Source organism: Rhagoletis zephyria, unplaced genomic scaffold (assembly GCF_001687245.7).
Source record: "Rhagoletis zephyria isolate East Lansing unplaced genomic scaffold, Rhagoletis_zephyria_1.1 Rzeph_scaffold_02599, whole genome shotgun sequence".
In the NCBI taxonomy this organism is placed as follows: domain Eukaryota; kingdom Metazoa; phylum Arthropoda; class Insecta; order Diptera; family Tephritidae; genus Rhagoletis; species Rhagoletis zephyria.
Window position 1 is genome coordinate 19,715 of NW_016159683.1, and position 18,187 is coordinate 37,901.

An 18,187-nucleotide genomic window follows, 5' to 3' on the forward strand; every position below is an offset into this window, starting at 1 on the left:
AAACGTTTATTTTGGGAGTATCTACTAGACTACTCTGGAGTTGAGACCTCCGCAGATGGTCCTCTTTGTCGATGGCCATCTCAACATCGAGATCCCTCAGATTGCACTGCGAGCTCTTTGGTTGGAAGACCCTTTCGTCCATTGCAAGGGTATCAGAATGGGTTACGGCCGTCCGAAATAATGGGCTATCGTGTTACCCACTGAAGCTAATCAATTTTGCACTGATGTATCCGAAATTTAAAACTAATTCAAACACGGTATAGTCTTCCAAGCCGTACTTGCTATCATATAGGAGGCACAGGAGCAATCGGGTAAAATAATATTTTTTTGCCACAGCACCACTTATACCTCGGAAACTGCAGTAAATTGGTCATACAGCTCGCTACCTGTAAGCTAAATATACAAGCATTATTCTGTTCAAAATCTGCCGCAAGATGAAAACATATAGAACCCTGCAACATTACAAAAGCCATAAAAGCCATAAAGGGTCTTAGAAACATCGAGGAACTCCTTATGCCTAGCAGAGGAAAACTTATCTTGAATATGGGTCTGCTGGCCGGTCAATTCGGGATAGACGCGGAGAGACACTTGCCGTTCAATAACTCCTGCAGGAACTGCCGGAGTGGGATGAGGTTCGAGGGTGCTTGGGACTTTTGTAGAAGCGATCGATAACGACATACAGCAAACGTAAAGATACGTAAGTGTGCTTGTTCGTTCACCATCGGCCACTGCACCTAAACTTAGTGTAACGCAAAATTCCAACAAGTTACTGACTTATTGAAACATCCTATCAAATGCACCTCCTTTGCCCGAATACGACACAAATTTAAATTTACAAATTCCATCGCCAAATTTCGAAATTTTTTTTATTTCTATTTATATGTATGTACGAATGTATACACAGTGACACAAATAATTGTACTTATATAGAGTGTTTTTAATATTCACATTGTTTTTCAAGCAAATTTTTTTTTTGTTATTTTTTTTTTATAAAAATATTATTCATGCTTTATCGAAAAAAATATTAATCGAAGTTTCAAACATAAAAAAAAAATTTATTCAAAACGTTTTTATCTATTTCGAACTTCCAATCTGAATTTTAGAACATTTTGGGGCATGCAGTTCATAGCCCATACAATTTTAGTCTAATTAGTGACGGGTTTTGCACTTTTTAACATATAATACTAGATGTTTTAATTTCTTATTAAATAAAATGCTAAAGATCGTTCAAAAAAAATATTAAATCAGCGTCAGTTTTTACAATTTGCACTTAAATTAAATAAAAAATAAAAAAAATAACAAAAAAAAAAGTCAACGAAAAAATAAATTATAACAAATCAACGAAATTTTTTAACTACTTGAAATTTGAACAAAAAATTTCATAAAATATAAAATTGTATTCCCAAAAATAAAAAGTTTAACATTTTGATGAAACTTTGTTCAGTTTTTCTAAATTTATTTGTATAAACTTTAAATCTTCGATTTACCTGGTTTTGGTTATAGCATGAAAAATATTTTTATAAAAAAATGTCGCTTGAAAAACGTTGTAAGTATTAAAAAATCAAAATGTGAAGACTTTTTTGAGCCACTGTACTTATATGTTGAAAGTTTATAAGCGGATGTATTGCGTCGAAAGTGAAACCGTTTATTCCATTTTTCTAGTGAAGAGTAAAAAAGTAAAGTTTATACGCGACTGAAAAGATAATAACCGGAAAAAAACTATTCCAACATATTCCACCCAGAATACTCATAAAATTCGGAAAATATCCAATAAGCTTGAATTAAGCGAAAGCGTATTGGGCGGGCGTACACATGTAGGTATGCAAGAACATGTACATATGTATGTATGTGCATATGTAGCCATGGGCAGTGTGACCGCGGGCTTGTGAAAAATTGTAGCAGAGAAGATACTTAAAATGTATCAATATGTATCACTTTTTTTATTTTCAGTTTCAAAGCATCAATATGGAATAAAATCAATAGCTTTTATGAAAAACCATTTTCCAAAACATTTTAACGTTTATTGATTGCAAAAAAGGTACACGTATCAGTTGTACATGTTACTAGTATAATAATAATAAAGAAAATGTCTTACATGTATGAGTTCAACTGGGTATTAAATAGTATAATAAAAACAGCAAAAAGTCTGGTATATAATCTTGTTTTTAGTTTAAATACTTTTTGTAATTATAGGACTCAGTAAAAGAATATTTTTAATGATTTTAAGGCACCCAAAAATCATTATGCATCCCACCATTGCTTACTTCAACGCAATTTATTTCATTATCGAATTTCAAAAGATGCCATTGTATATAAATTTTGGCTTTTTTACGAGTTATGAAAATTGTTTAAAACTGTTAAAAATGTCGGATTACCGCTTTCCTTATATGACATTGGATTAATACATGCAAGGCTTTTCAAAATTTCACTGTTAAAATAAAATCAAATATCTTTTCATTTGCAAACAAAGTTCAATATGAAATTGCTGATTTTTTTTTTTTTTTATTTGGACTTTACATAATTGTGCTGTTGATATATATGCGTCTCTGCGGCACAAGTAATATACACTTTCTTAATGATTAACAGGGTTTCAAACGTCTATATCAGCTGGGTTACTTGGCATACAGTTCGGTTTGAAAAAAAAGACAATAGGTATATTCTTTTGCCACCGAGCTACAAAAGAATACTCGCTAAAATGATGAAATACACGCAAAGCAACAACACAAACTCGGCTTTTGATCCGAGCTCAGCCAGGTCGGTTAAAAAATACGTGACCTGAAGGGTAGTGTTGGTAAGTGAAAAAAATGCTCTATTGTAAATTCATCCACCTTTTTGGCACAATGTGCGAAGAAATGGTAAACATCTCTGGCAAGTTTTTCCGACTTCTACGGGAATTTTTATATACGATGGGAAAAGTATCAAAATTTAAAAAGAAGTGTCCCTCCAAAATTCATCGAAAAATGTACTTATCACTTTTGATCCACTCGGATCAAAACGGTCACACCGCCCATGGGTAGTATGTGCGAAAATATAAGGAAGCTTAAACTCACATTTATAGATATACATATATACGTATACATGATAAATTATGCTAAACGACACTAACACAACGACGTTGGCGTCGGCAGTTCCGGAAATCCCTATTTGAGTAGCAAAACGAATATTCAACATAAACCGCCATTAAAGAGCAAAAAAAAAACGCCATAGCGAACAACGCCAACCAAAAAAAAAAAAACGAACAAAAAAAGCAATATAGAATAAAATTTGTTGCTTATTTTTATGAGTCCTTTCACTTGCAAGCGCGGAACCCTCACCGTTGTTATACGCAAAGCCAATAATGTTGCTACACGCCTAATAACTACTCACACACTTAGCTAATACATATCAGTGGTGTCATGCAATTTGCCGCTTAGCGCTAACTTCTGACGTAGCCGCTACTACATATTTAAGTTCACCCTTCTTCAACTTTATTATTATTATTTAGTTTTTTTTTTTTTTTTTTTTGCTGCATGGAAAATCTTATGCTGCTGGGTATTTTAGAAACCAAGAACAAAGAACGTTAACACATGGAGCCTGCTTGGCGCCCACTTAAGGAAGCTGCTCGTAAAACGCTTATACTCGTTTGTACATGCATACCTACAAATACGTACGTATGTACAAATTTGTGAGAGTATTTCCTTGCCATGCATTCCATAAGTATGTTCGGGTACATATAGACTTGCATACTTACATACCTATGTATGTACTTATGTTCATTCATGCTGGAGTTTGTGCGCTGCAACGCTACTTTGCTGACATATCATCAACGTGTAGTGTTACAAGTTGCTCGAAGGCCTAACGAAAGGAAATGAGCGCACAATTTTATGGCATTTTGTTACAAAGTACGTTAAGCACAGTGGCAACAGGAAACACAGAAACCCTTCCAGTTACAGCTCGCTCTTAACACTACATAGCGCTTTTATAAAGGAGTGCACTTTCTTTTGTTGAGATATTTTTTTGTAATATACTTGATATTTTTATTACTACTAAATTTATTGGGATGCCAACTTAAAGAAAGAAATGTAAAGAAGTTAAAGTTGTCTTCCGTAGACATACTTGAATTAATATATACAGATGATATTTTTTACAAACACATTCGTGGCTTTTGACTGCCATTTACAGGCAGTGGCCACAAGTGTAGTGATGTGCTAAGTCGATACTTTTAAGTATTGATCGATACGCGGTACGAAGTTAAAAAGTAGCAAATACTTTCGATGCCCGGTACCGAAATATAGCAATTTCTACAAAGAGCGCACAACAGCCAAAAATATGGAAGAGAAGCAGTTAAGGGGAGCCGCGCCTATGAATAGCCAAACGTATAATTCTATATTTATTTTCCACATAGGTTATTTGCCAGCTATGCAATAAAAAATGGGAATGGGGGCCGTCGAGAGAAAACTCGGGCCCGGACGAAAAAATCATGGGCCCTTATCAATAAATTGTATTAATTTAAGAGCATATGATCAACTTCTTTAATTTGTAGAGTCAGAAAAGGAAGTATTGGGTACCGAAATTTTGTTTCAAGTATTGGGTACCGACAATTCGGCACATCACTAAAGAAGTGATTCTTTTGCATACCGTTCAATTGCAGCTCACCACGTCCGAATATTTATATCCACGTATCCTCTAAGCAGTGACCAAATGTTCCAAATGTTTGGAAGCCACGCAAAACACTTCCTATTGAATAGAAAAGCTTTGGATGAGACCGTCTTCTATTGACCACGAAAAACACTTAAAGGACTCTGATTAAAGGGTATGTACCTGAAATACCTGTACCCTTAATGGGAAAGGTGCCTTTGGCCGGCTGGTTGATGTCCTCGGGTAGACAAAAGCAGACCTCACCGCCAAACAAGAAACGCGTTGGACGGGGTAAGGCAAAGAAGGCGCAGGGCCGTGTAAAGTCCACTACAGCTGCCAAATAAAGGAGCGGAAATTCGGTGTTGAATTTGTAATGAGAGAGAGACTCCGCCACTTTGTACTGACATTCATGCCGGCGGATGAGCGTCAAGTTGCAACCCGCATAAAAGCGAGGTTCTTCAACATCTCGCTCATCCGCTTCCAAGCTCCGACGGAAGAGAAGGACGAGGCACTTGATGATCTCTTCTATGAGCGTATATAAAAATCGTGCTAGGCTAGAAAGGGGTATTTTGTCCCACCGTGAGAAGCACTGAAAGTAGTGGATATGATTAATCCGGGGACTTAGTCGATCATGCCGGAAGCGATGTCCGGTAACATTTTTTAAATCGAAGTGTTAAATTTTTTTTCGATTTTTAAACAGTGGCATCGTGTTTCTCGTCTCCAAATCAATAATATTAGTACATATATTTAATAAAACATACAAAAAATTTATTTTGAACAAATACGATGCATTTTGAATGTTTTTTCGAAGAACACTATTTTTGATAAATTTCTTTAAGGTCAAGGAGTTCAATTCCAATATTTTTCCGTGAAAGGGAATAACATTTTCATTCGAAACCATTTTGTTTCATATCAAAATGTTGCTTCTGTCGAAAGCGCTACGACTATTTCGCATGGAGTGTTCAAAAAAACATGTTGCGCCATAGCTGCCACCTCTAAGACAGTAAGAAAACGGCCCTACATCCATTAACTTTGCGAATTTTCCGAATTTGCCACATATTAGACATGATACACTAAGAAGATTCTCAGTCCAAAGTCTTATGGAGAATTAAAAATACTTCTACAAACATTAATAGATTCCAAGTGGTTTGACGAGACTAACCAACCAAAAGCAGATAATATCAGGGATCACTGCCGACAGTGAGTGCTGCAGACGATGGGACAATGGTCTCTATGAGCTTTTATAGGTATAGTGCAGCGGATTAAAATACAGCGGTTCTGAGGGCTCGATAATGAGATGTCAAATTAAAGCGCTTGGTCTGTAGATGTACAAACTGGTTTTAGTTTTTTTAAAAGAGTTGCCACCTGTTGAAAAACTAAATTCAAATTATTTAATAATCAATGCCATTAAATCCGCACCGTTCTTCAGATTTTCCAAAATGAGGCATCAAACTAAAAGCCTTGGACTGTAGATGTGCAATAAGGTTTTTCTTTTTAAAAAAAGTTGCCACCTTTTAATAATTATATCCAAATTATTTTGAGAAATATGTCAATTATTACAAACTGGGTATCAATCGAAATGGTTTTTAAAAGATTTGTTTCTTAGCTGAACTATAGGAGGGTTGCCCCTGTTTAAAAAATCATATTAGGTAAGAGAAATACTTATCACCATATGGCTGCCAAACGAAGGGGGTTTCAGAAAGTAGTAGTTTGAAAATATTGTGAAGCGGATTGCCACCTCTTTGAAGTGTCGAATTTAGTTTACTTATACACAAAATATACGAAATATCAAAATATGAATATCGAACGACGGGAGTGTTAAGGAATCTTTTGCTTGAACGCTAAGAATATTTTTGAGGTGTTAGAAGAGGGTTGCCACCTGTTTAAGAAGTTAAATTCAAATTATTTTATAAGCTAAATGAATTTTTAAAATATGGGTATCAATAAATAGAAGGGGGTTTGAAATTTTATTATTTCTGAGGTGTATTTAGCGGGGTTGCCAAAGGTTTGAAAATTAAAATTCCACTTGATTAACTGATGAAGTATGTATCGCAGTATCGTAGGAAGGATAGTTAACAATGATTAAGCTTAAAAATACTTTTGAAGAGGGATGCCACCTGTTTGAAAGGGCTAACTCAATTAACTAATTCAAAATGTACATGAAATATAAAAATACCGTAGTCAAACAAAAGAATGTTAAGAGTTGCCACATGTTTAAAAAGCTACATTCAAATTATTCAGTAGGTTGAATGAATTATTAAAAGATGGGTATATATCGAAATGGGTTTGAAAGGAATTTATCCCTGAACTTTACGTAGGAGGTTTGCCATTTGTTTGAACAATCAAATTCGAATTAGTTCATCAGTTTATTGAAATACTTGTTTATCACAATGTCAGACGAAAGAGATTTAAGAAGATTTTATTTTGAGAATACTTTTTAAAAGGAATTTCAAAAATGAGAGGTCAAACTAGAGGCATTAGCCTGTAGATGTATGATAAATATAGGGTGATTTGAAATTCGATGAAAATACATAAAAGACATGCACTGTGCGAGACTGCTTTTCAGTCAGAAACGGCCGCACGGTTTTGATGAAATATACCTCTAACATTGGAAAATTTTTTTCAGTTTTGAAACTCAATTTTGGGCGTTTTAATGCCATGCGGGTTCACTAGTAAAGTATATAATGCGCGGCGCAGTGCTGGTAACAGAGGAGGAGGAAGCAGTCCTCTGTGATTCAAAGACCAAGTGGAGAATGACGTAGCTTCAATTGTCATTGGCTTCAATGAGAATCTCTCTCTCGAACACCCGAAGGGTGTTTTCATTGTCCATTTTTCTGCGCCATACACCACCAAATTAATATACACGCTTAGAGATAAATGCGTAGTTTATTTAGCGATTTATGGTTTCAAAAAACTCATTAAAGTAAAATTTTGAAATCGCAGCAAATGCTTCCGTAACCCCATTAGCTGATTTGCAAGAAATATTGCACCAATTTCAGCTGTTTTTCATTCTACGCAGCCAAAAGTCATCAGTTTCCATTTCACGCTAATAGGAAAAGGAATGAATTGCAAAAGATATTTTTTAGCCCGTGACAGCAATTACTCTTTGCTTATTGCAAGAAACTTTTCAAGCAACTAAAAGGAGACAAATTTAAAAACTGCGAGCAAAGTGAACAACAATAAACATTTTTTTTTCTCATAACCAACCAACAAAATCAAAAGTACCAAAGTAAAAAATACCATCCCAGTTGAATTAGAAATTCTAAGATACCAACACCATTTCAAGTAATTCCTTTGTAGTTTTTGCTGTTTGTAAATATATTTATGTTTTTGTTGGTCGCTGCGTGCTCTTTGGTTTTGCGGAGTCACTTGCTGAACGCCAAGAGGCGAAATGGCTCTTACGAAAATTGCATTTTGAAAATGAGTGGTCGCCGCTTAATATTTCATCCAGCAGGCTCATTTCCAACTACACCAACTTATCTACCCACACAGCTGCTAACACACACACACACACACACACAAACGAAAGCTGAAAGCGGCTTGCTATAGTTTTGAGGCAAATTCCTTTGCAATTTTTTAGCACTTCTTCACTTTTCCACTTTCATTTCTTATGGTGCAACAGCATAACTTTCTCAACCTCACATCATTCTCACCTTGTCGTTGCTACCAACACGGCACGGAATGTCTTTTGCTGCCGCGCGCAACACCTTGGACTACACAAGTAAACGACTCTACGCTGCTTTGCCCTTTGACTCACCCACACCCCCAGCACCCCAGCACTGTCGGCCACCGCATGCGGGCGTTGCACCTGCTGTGCGTTATTTACTGCCACAAGCGGCCGTTTAAAACCATCGACCGGAAGTCTTAACGCTGGAATTAGTTGCAAGTGGCATACTGGGAGCGCGAACGGTTGGAGCGGTGGGAGCGCGGCGCTGCAGTATACTTGTTGTAAGGTAAAATGCTTCCGTTATAACTTGAAGAAACACTTAACTTTTCGCTTTGTGGGCGTATACTACGACAACCCCATACTGTAGCGCGCTTAGCGCAAAAGCTTGTATGGCAGATGGCACAGCAGGTTGTAGGTATGTACATAAATGTAGAGTTTATACTTATTTAGTAGTATGAAAAGTATGGCGAAGTGGAAAGCAGACCAAAGCGCTAAGCAATTGGTGGGGAAACATTAATTTGCTGTAAGTCTCTTTTTTGCGCATTCACTGCGAGTAGAAGCGCGCACACATTTCAACATTCGCTTACTGCTGCCCCTTGTGGCCAGGCCATTTGTGCTTTTTGCGCGCCGCAATCTCATATTTTTTTTTTTTTTTGTGTAGAGCGCGTTTAAAAATGGCGAAAAGTAGCCGCGCTGACATTTGATGCAAGTCATTCTCACATTAGCACTCTTCGTGGTTAACACCTGTGGATGGGCCGTCAGTCGATTATAGTGGGTGGAGTGAAACGAGTGCGTGTGAACGTTGTGGAAATAGGGTGGGGAAGCTCGAACGTTGGCACTGGAAACTTTAATCTTCGGCAGAAACTTATTTTATATGAGAACTATCTTTGGTTTCAGAATAAAATATTTTTTCTTTTTAAATTACTGCCGTTCGACACTCACGCCAACAGCTTAACATTTACATAGCTTACCATAATGAAAGTCAGAGAGCCATGTTATTACTTAGCGTTAGTATTCTATTAAATATGAATATTTCAAAGTATTAATACGTGCGGCTGTAGTTAGGTGTTCGCACTACCACTCTGTCGGACTTAGGTACGATTCCTGATCCAAGCAGTATCAGAACATAGAAAAAATGCAAACAGCGGTCGTCCCTAGGCAGGTAGTGGCAAATTTACGAGGCTTATTTTGCCACAAAAATGCCTCTCTGACGTGCCCGAACCGAACGTTCGTCCATTTGTGTAACAACATCAAGGCGCACACGATGAGCGGCATACATATCTCATACAGCGGTAGGTCGCTCTTGTAGTGGTTATCAGCCTCCGCTAACTGGAGTACCGCATTTTGCCAGGTCTATAGCTTCGTCTAGTGCGTCCTACTAGTCCCCAGTAACCATATATGCCTGCATAGAATCGGCCGGCTGATAACTTTGTTTGTTGCCAGCAACGTTTATTTGCCTTTTCCCCCAGGTGCTGCCGGCTAGCGAGTTGAGGACCTTGTTGCGGCTCTGTACTCTACTGACGATTGCGGTTGTATGTGCCGAGAAGCAGAGTAGACTATCGAAAGTAACCCTGAAAATTTTCGGGTTATTCACCATCGGAATTTGTACGCTATCGTATCTTTGGTTCAGCTGGTTAAAAGGGTTGCTGAGAATGTTGTAGGTGAGAGGGTTAGGCTGCTTGCGGTCAAGAAGCGAAACAGTTCAGAGAGGTAGCTGTTTACTTTCAAGCACAAGTTATCAATTCCTTTCCCAAACGCCATTATCGGGCAGTCGCCAACATATACATAAGAGACAATCGAGATTCCCTCTGGAGATTGAGGGTGCTTTAAAATACCGTAGTTACATAGTAACGAGGAAAGAACACTAACCTGTGAGATCCCCCGTTGAATTTTTCTTGGCTTGCTAGTTTTGTCTCTATAAATTACTGACAAATGTTGACCACTCAAATAATTCACTGACCACCGTTTGAGCTCCTGTGGGAGAGAGTAAGTCTCAATGATTTCTAGTAGTGTGGCGGACGGTATCAAACACCTTGACAGTTCCAACGGTACTAGGACTGCTCTCTCACAGGGGTGGTTTCGGTTAAGGCCACGAGTTATGTAAGTACAGACCCGGAACGATGCGATTGCAGTCGACTAAACACGCATCAATCTAGACCCGGCGTCGACATATCAAACACATGTGCGGATTACACGGTTCCCTCATCATAGCAACCTCCTGTTCACCTGCAAATCAAACTATCACTCCTTTGCCTTTGTTCCAACCTCGACCAAACAGCATATTTCTTAGGGCTATCGGTAGTTAAGCCTGATGACAATGATCGATGAACTAAGATTTTTGCCATGTATTTTTTATTAGATGCAAAATGACCTGTTAAATAAAGAAATAAATGCCTTCAGGGTTGCTCTAAAACTGCAAATAAATCTTGTGTTTTCCACTATACGCCCTGAAGTTGAATACACGGAGATTCATGATATGTGTCTGAGAGCCAACTACTTTGTAGTGATAGTGACTATGAACAGAGCTTAATGCTGACCAGAGAACAGAGCTTAAATGACTGTCACAGAGTTCGCTTAAATGCTGCATACCTTTAGGCTTGCTGCTGCATGGAAACACGAAATACTTTTGAATGCTATAGCTATTAGTTTATTTGTAGGTCTAAAGGAATACATACATACTTTTGTTATAAAAATTACTATTAAATTTTAAGAACAATACAAGTTGTGGGTTAAATAAAACCCAAAGAAAAACACAAAGTAGCTACTAAGAAAACCAATGTAGAAAGCAGTCAAACATTTGGCCAACAACTTCTTAATACTACGTATTTGTATGTACTTAAATATGTATATTGAAACTCGAATGTCAACCATTGCGTGCGTACGCCTTGCTATCGCGCAACTGTCCCTCAGCTTCTTTCACTTGCTCCCGTCCACCAGAGCAGATCGAAATGAAGAAAGTTGCGCGATGGATGCTGAGTTTGTGTCACCTATTCGGGCTACTTTGCTCGCGTTTGTGCCTGCAAACTTTCTAAACCATTAGAGAAACAAATGGAAGAAAAAACCGCAAAGAACAAAACACTAAAACTGAAAAAAGAAAACAAATATAAAGAAATAGCATTACAAAACTTTGGTGGCCGAAAACTAATAACCCAAGTAAGTGCAAACTGAACAAGAATCGTTGACTGACGGCGAGACGGGGCCAAGCCGCAACAATTGCAGCAGCCACGTAGCAATAAGAGCTGCAACAACAACAACACCAACGCAGCAACGCCAGTCACAAAGTTTGTATTGCAGACACGCGGCAAAAGAAAAAGGGACAGATGGCGATTTGTACGGGCGGCAGGGCTATTGTGGGTGTGCATGTGGGCGCAAGCAGCAGAGTGAAGGGTTGAAACGTTGACCACAAAAGCGGATGAAAGCGCACTTCAAGATGCCAGTCACCTCGCGCTGGCGAACAGTAGCTCAAATGGGAACAACGATGTCATCAACGCAATCAGCGGCAAAATCAACAGCAATAACAACAAAATCAACAGCAAGCAACATTAATAGCACACTCATCACTGCAAAGCAATGTAGCCAAAACACTAACAACAACAACGACAAGAACAACCATCTCATCGGGCATAGCCAACAGCGCGTTGGTGGCAACAAAAGACGTTACTAAAGTACATACAACAACAACACGAACAATAACAATTATGAGAGCGATCGTAAAAGTAATACAAGTAGCACTGGCGTCAGCAACGGCAGCCACAAAATCCATTGTTATTGTTATCATCATTTGCCGCAGACACTTTACAACCCCAGACGAGCCACTTGCAATACATACATATGTACTTGCCACAACGCGCAAAACGCGTTCAGGCGCTGCCGCCTCCATCGCCTGCATAAACACAGCGCGCGCTCAACTCGGTTGAATGAGTTTGCGTTACTTTTTAGCTGAGTTTTCGATACTTTTTTTATTTCCTTTAAAATTTTTGTTGTTTTGTTGTATTAAGTATGTACCTATGTATGTATGCATGTGTTTGTTGGTGCTTCCTGTAATTGAAAATTCTGTTAAAAATTAACAAAAATGTTCAACAAGCTTTTGTACATTAGCATAAGGATGCACGTGTGCGTGTGTGTGTGTGGGTGCATAGATACACTCGTATGTATTGTAGATTGCTACAAGCCATTGTGGGCGATTGTTTTGCATACTTCAAAAACAAAAACAAAAAGCAGGCCATTCAAGCGCTTCAGGGATAAGAGCGAATAGCAGCGGCAGAAGTCGTATGCGTATTGTATATGTGTGTGTGTGTGTGCATGTGTTGCGCATACGCCCTGCGTGTACTACTTTTTTGCGCGCTGAAGTGCAAAGTGTGGCAACTTTTTATTTTTTATTTATTTGTTTATACTTGTTATTGTGTGTTTTTGTGTCACATAATGCTTATGTTTACAACAACTAAAACAATATTGAATCGAAAAAAATGTAAGTGCAACTGTAACAACGATAAAAGAGGACAATGATCGGAAAATTTTTGTCTACAGTGGATTAGAAAATTATGCCTAAATTAATTTGTATAAAACAATGCAGAAATGCGGGCAACACCAAAAACTGTGCTTAGAGTTAGAATTTACTCCTTTATATTTCCTTCTGAACTGCCAATAAACGATTGCAGTTCCACAAACAAATGACTTTTTGAATTAGAAAGATATTTTTCGGCAACAAAAGCATTTAATTGCTCAAAAAAGCCTCGTTTTAGCTCGAATGTGGTAACTTTTGCTTCAAATCAATATCAAATCAGGCCAAATGCAACAAAAATTTACCCGGAGAAACCAATTGTATTGATTATTTCTTGATATCTGGGGTATTGTCGTCGATCCATGTTTCATCCACGGTTACAAAACGGTTTAAAAATTCGCGTATTGCGGCTGAACATCGCCAAACACTCTTTAGAAGTTGTCACACGACTACACTTATGATCGAGTGTTAGCAAGCGCATACCCGTCGTGCAGATACGTAGCTTTCTCATGTAAAAAATACTCATGTAAAATGTAATACCCCCGCTTAATTCAGATGCCTACAGTCTCGGCAAACTCGGGCACTTTCATTCACCAATTTTTCAATATAATTTCAAGGATTTTTTTTTTGCCAATTCCTGGTGTGATGACTTCATTTCGGCGACTTGGTCGTTCGGCGTCACTTGTGTTGGAACGGCCACAACGGAACTCAGTAAACCACTTCTGAATCATTGAAGTTGATGGTGCAGTATACCCATAGTATTTGTCGAGTCTTTTCTTGGTTTCGGCAATGTATTTTTTACGCAAAAAAAAAGCTTAACCAGTGCACGAAATTCGCTTTTTTCCATTTGCTTTAAACTCAATGGCTGTCAGACATAAACTATATGACAGATATAACCATATAACAGATGGGAATTGACTGGAACAGTGTTGCATTTAAAGTACTTGCAGCACATTGAAAAAGTCTCTGAATCTTCAATTAGCCCTCGTTCCAATCAATTTTGGTAGAAGATAACCTATCTTTGGCTGCAAAGGAGTGCTGTAATAGCTCGCTTTTGATTCTGTGAGTCATCCCTTGAGTCCTCATCCGCGACATGGAGAAAGCTGCCCACAAACTTACTCACCATTTTCTAATATTCTATAAGTCCAGTATATCTAACTATCGCCAGCCCTGTTATAGCGTTCATCCTAATGAAATAAGTGCAGATACCACCGCTATTTTAACTCAAAGTGTCAGGAATAATGCCCGAGGTTTTTTCATCTAAGTATATGCGCAATGCCAATTGGTATAAGTATTGGATGGAGCTTAACAAGCTCTTTCCAAAAGACAGCAAGGCAGGTACCCCAACAAACCGACTGGAGCTAGAATATCAACATAGTATACCATTTGACAGGGGCCTCTTGCACACCTACATATAGACTTAGAATACCCCAAAAAAGAAGCACTGGGGTAGGAAAAAGCCATCTTAGTGAAATAAAGAAATCAAAAATTTCAACCAGGCCCTGGCATTTGTTAGTGAAGAAAATTGGAGATCTGGAAGTTGCAAGTAAAGCTTACAAGGTTACAAGGAACTCATAAGGAGATGAAAAAGAACCACCTGTAGCTGGGTGGAGTCTATCGCAGAAGGAGTAATGCTAAAAGAGATACTTTCAGGTGTTGCCCAGAGGGTCCCAGAATGCTTACGAGGGCGTGATGGCTGCTCGACTGAAACCGGGTAGTTATCTCTGCATCCGCTCCTGAGCATACACTTTTCGGAAGCAACGGAAATTAGGTCGGAGGAGCCACATGTAAATAAAAATCATTCACTCACTGGAGCTTTTTTGACTAGGGGTAGGGTTATTTGGCCTAATAAGGAAATTCAGGCCTTATTAATCTCACACTTAGTCTCTATACAGTTACAGCTAATAATGCAACAAAGCTCAGCGTGACTAATGGAGTATTAGCTCTTGATCACATTCCTAAGAGTTGAAGGGAAACGAGAATGTTGAGTGAGAGAAAGTGTCTCACACTGAACCAAAAGATTTCAACTACGAGGCATGCTTTTATGAAAGATATATCTACCAAAGCGGCGCTCCATTAAATAGTGTTTCGCATAAAAGGATCACTAGACATTAGATATTACACGTTACCAGCCTTCCTAGTTATCGAGGACACCTTTAACAACATCAGTTTCGAGGTGTCGATGTGTACTATATGGCTTACAAAAGAGACATATTGAAAAGCGCCGTTCACTCGTGTATAGATACACATTTGGCAGCCACTGTAAATATACGCTACTTATAGCAACAAAACGAAACCTCCATCAGGACCACAATTTGGTCGCTGAGCATTAACAAATTTTTATTCGCTTTTGTTTTTATTGTTTGTTTTACTTTTTGCACATAATTTTTTGTAGTTAATTTTTTTTTTTGTTTCTTATTATTTGCATCCTGAAGCGTTTGCCCGTGGCAAAAAAAACACGAATACACAGACTAAGTAAATACTTTCATACAGACATACGCGCTTACAAACAAACACCTACTATCAGATTTTAAGAAAATAACAAAACGGAAAACAAAAAATACAAAAAAATAAGGAAACAAGTTTGTTGGCGCAGCACAGGAAGCAAGCGACCCCACCGGTTCGATCGATTCGCTGGAAAATGATTTTTATGGAAATTTCGCGCTACTAAGAGATTCCTGTTTTTTCTCAATTCATTTTATTTTTTTTCATTTATAGTCATTGTTTGTTGTTTGCATTAATGCCACACAATCACTCGAACACACACCTATAGAGCAGTTACATATATGTATACAAACAAACAAACACTCTGCAACAACTTGGCGGAAGGTAGGCACTTGTAGATACAGCAAAGAGGGTCGAAAAGTTGCAGGTGAACTCCATATCAAGCTAGCACGCCAGACAGACATCCAACCAGCCAGTCAACTCACAATCAGGGCAGGATATAAAAAACCATGCTGCTGCTATCAAGCCGGCCAAGCTACCAAGCTACCAACTTGCCAAGTACTCAGCATTCTCATCGTTAGTTTTCCCGACTTTAAATGATAATTTTGTTTCAAATTGAATTGAATTGAATAGCATCGAAATGAGTAGAATGGAAAATAATAAGTTTGTATGTTTGTAAATACCTAGTATGAGCGTATACTTACTTATGCAGGTTTGTTTGCAAGCATGATGCAATATACTATATACAAAAGTGTCGGTCGATAAGTAGTCCCCGCATTCAAAAATATACATACATACATATTTTACATATACACAAACACATTTACACTTAGTGTATGCGGCTGGTGATTCGCATGCATAATGAAGAAGTTGCTGCATATTGCAATTGGTTTTTTTTTGCAGCTTAAAGTTGTTAGAGTGCGAATTGCGTAGTTATAATACATTTTTTATGCATGGAAATACTTAAGTAAATTTTTATGGTAAATATGCTAAACTTCGATTGGATTAATTTTAAGTTAATGCAATACTAATGTAACATGTATTTACTATGATTTTTGAAAAAAAAAAACGAGAAAAGAATTTTGAATGCAGCAGCTTATTAAAAATAGAAATTTTTAACTTATCAAATATCAACATTCCGCAACTTTTGTGGGTGCATTGAAATCTTTTCAAATCCCATATCAAATAAAGTGGATTTTTTTTTTTGCGGACGGAGTTGGTAATTTTTAAACTTTGTACAGATAAAAAAGCGTAACGCCGTCAGCAAAAAAAAATTACCAAAAATCAACGTTAAGTCTTAGCTACTACACACCTGCCCCTTATTACAAGAATGTAATAAACTTTAAAACTGCTTACCAAGATTTTTACTAAAAATTCGGATTTGTCGAATTTTGCTAATTTCTTAAAAAAAATTTAAATTCAGGCTTACCTGGTTTTTGTTATATAGCGAGATATACTTTCATAAAAAATATAATAAACATTAAATAGAACAAAGAAAAATAGCCAACATTTTTTAAAATGTCGCGTACCTATTTATTTCCCCTCCAACGCACACATTTGTATACATACATTTTGGAAATTGAATTTTGTTAAAAACTTTAAATATTGCAGTATTTTTAAACTGCAGAACAAAATTGGCAATTCCAGTAACAACAAATTTTAAGCACAGTGTTTTTTTACAAATATTTGTTTATGTTTTTATGCAAACCTTTTTTTCGTTATTATCTATATGAGCAAATCTCACAAGTTGTTACATTTTTCGACAAAAACGTGTTTTTGCCTATTAGCTTCAGTTTGGCATAAAGAAAAAGATTTCATTGCGAAATTGCATTTAAATTAAAACTTAAAATATACACTAAAAAACAGTAAAATAACAACTCGTGCTCATACATATGTATACCCGTAGTTGTATATGGAACGTATACGTCCCGAAGCACCATACGCAGCTACTAGCTTACACGTTTACTGCCACGTATTAACTTATAAGTCATATTATTTAAAAGTAATTAAATATTGCCCTGGAATATTTTGCTACAGCAATCTTCACTGATATATACATACATATCTATTAATTTCTTCATGTGTACATATAATAATTTTGTAATGAATTTCGATTATGCCAATAAAAATTATAAAATTGAAATTTTCGTTTCGCAAATTATCGTCATTTTATAAACAATGTAATTATTTGTCATTTGGTGACACACTAGTTTTATTACCCTAGACTCGTTCATTTTGGCAAAAATAACATTTTTGCATTTTAATGTTAACACTTTAAAGACTTTTAATATGAAAAAAAAAAATCGTTAACTTTCCAAAATTACAAAATAGCTGCGACAGATATTCTGCTTGCTGCGTTAAATTTGGTGGCACACTTTTGAAACTTCACGAATATGTTGTATTTGGTGGCAGCTTTCATTGCCTCTAATATGAAAATTTTATCTGAAAACTTCCCAAAGTTATAACAAAAATACTGCTATGATTTTCTCGAGTAGCAATAAAAAAAAAAAATTGAATTTCAGTACCTTTTCGCCTGGATAAACGTTTTAAGGCTAAAACTGTTTAAATATTTACTTGCTTTATTTTTTATTGAACTTATTTCTTTAACTTTATTGATTGAAATATATGCAAGAAGAATGCTTTAGCGTTTTTTTCTGGCGCGATAAGGGAGTGACACTAAAAACAAAAAAAAAACAACTCGTGGGATTTGTTCATATACACCCGTGTTATAATTATAAGCGCGCCACATATTGACAAGTTTTGACATCAATCTTTTTGTTATTTCATTTTAGTTATTTTTTTATAAAAAATATAGTTTATTCTTTAGAAAAAACAGAATAAATCCAAGTTTAATTTTTGGCCTATATTAAGAAAAAAACGTCAACAAACCTTCGTAAAAATGTCGAGGTTTTTATCCAATATGCAATTTTGTAGCCCATTTAATTATAGTATAATAA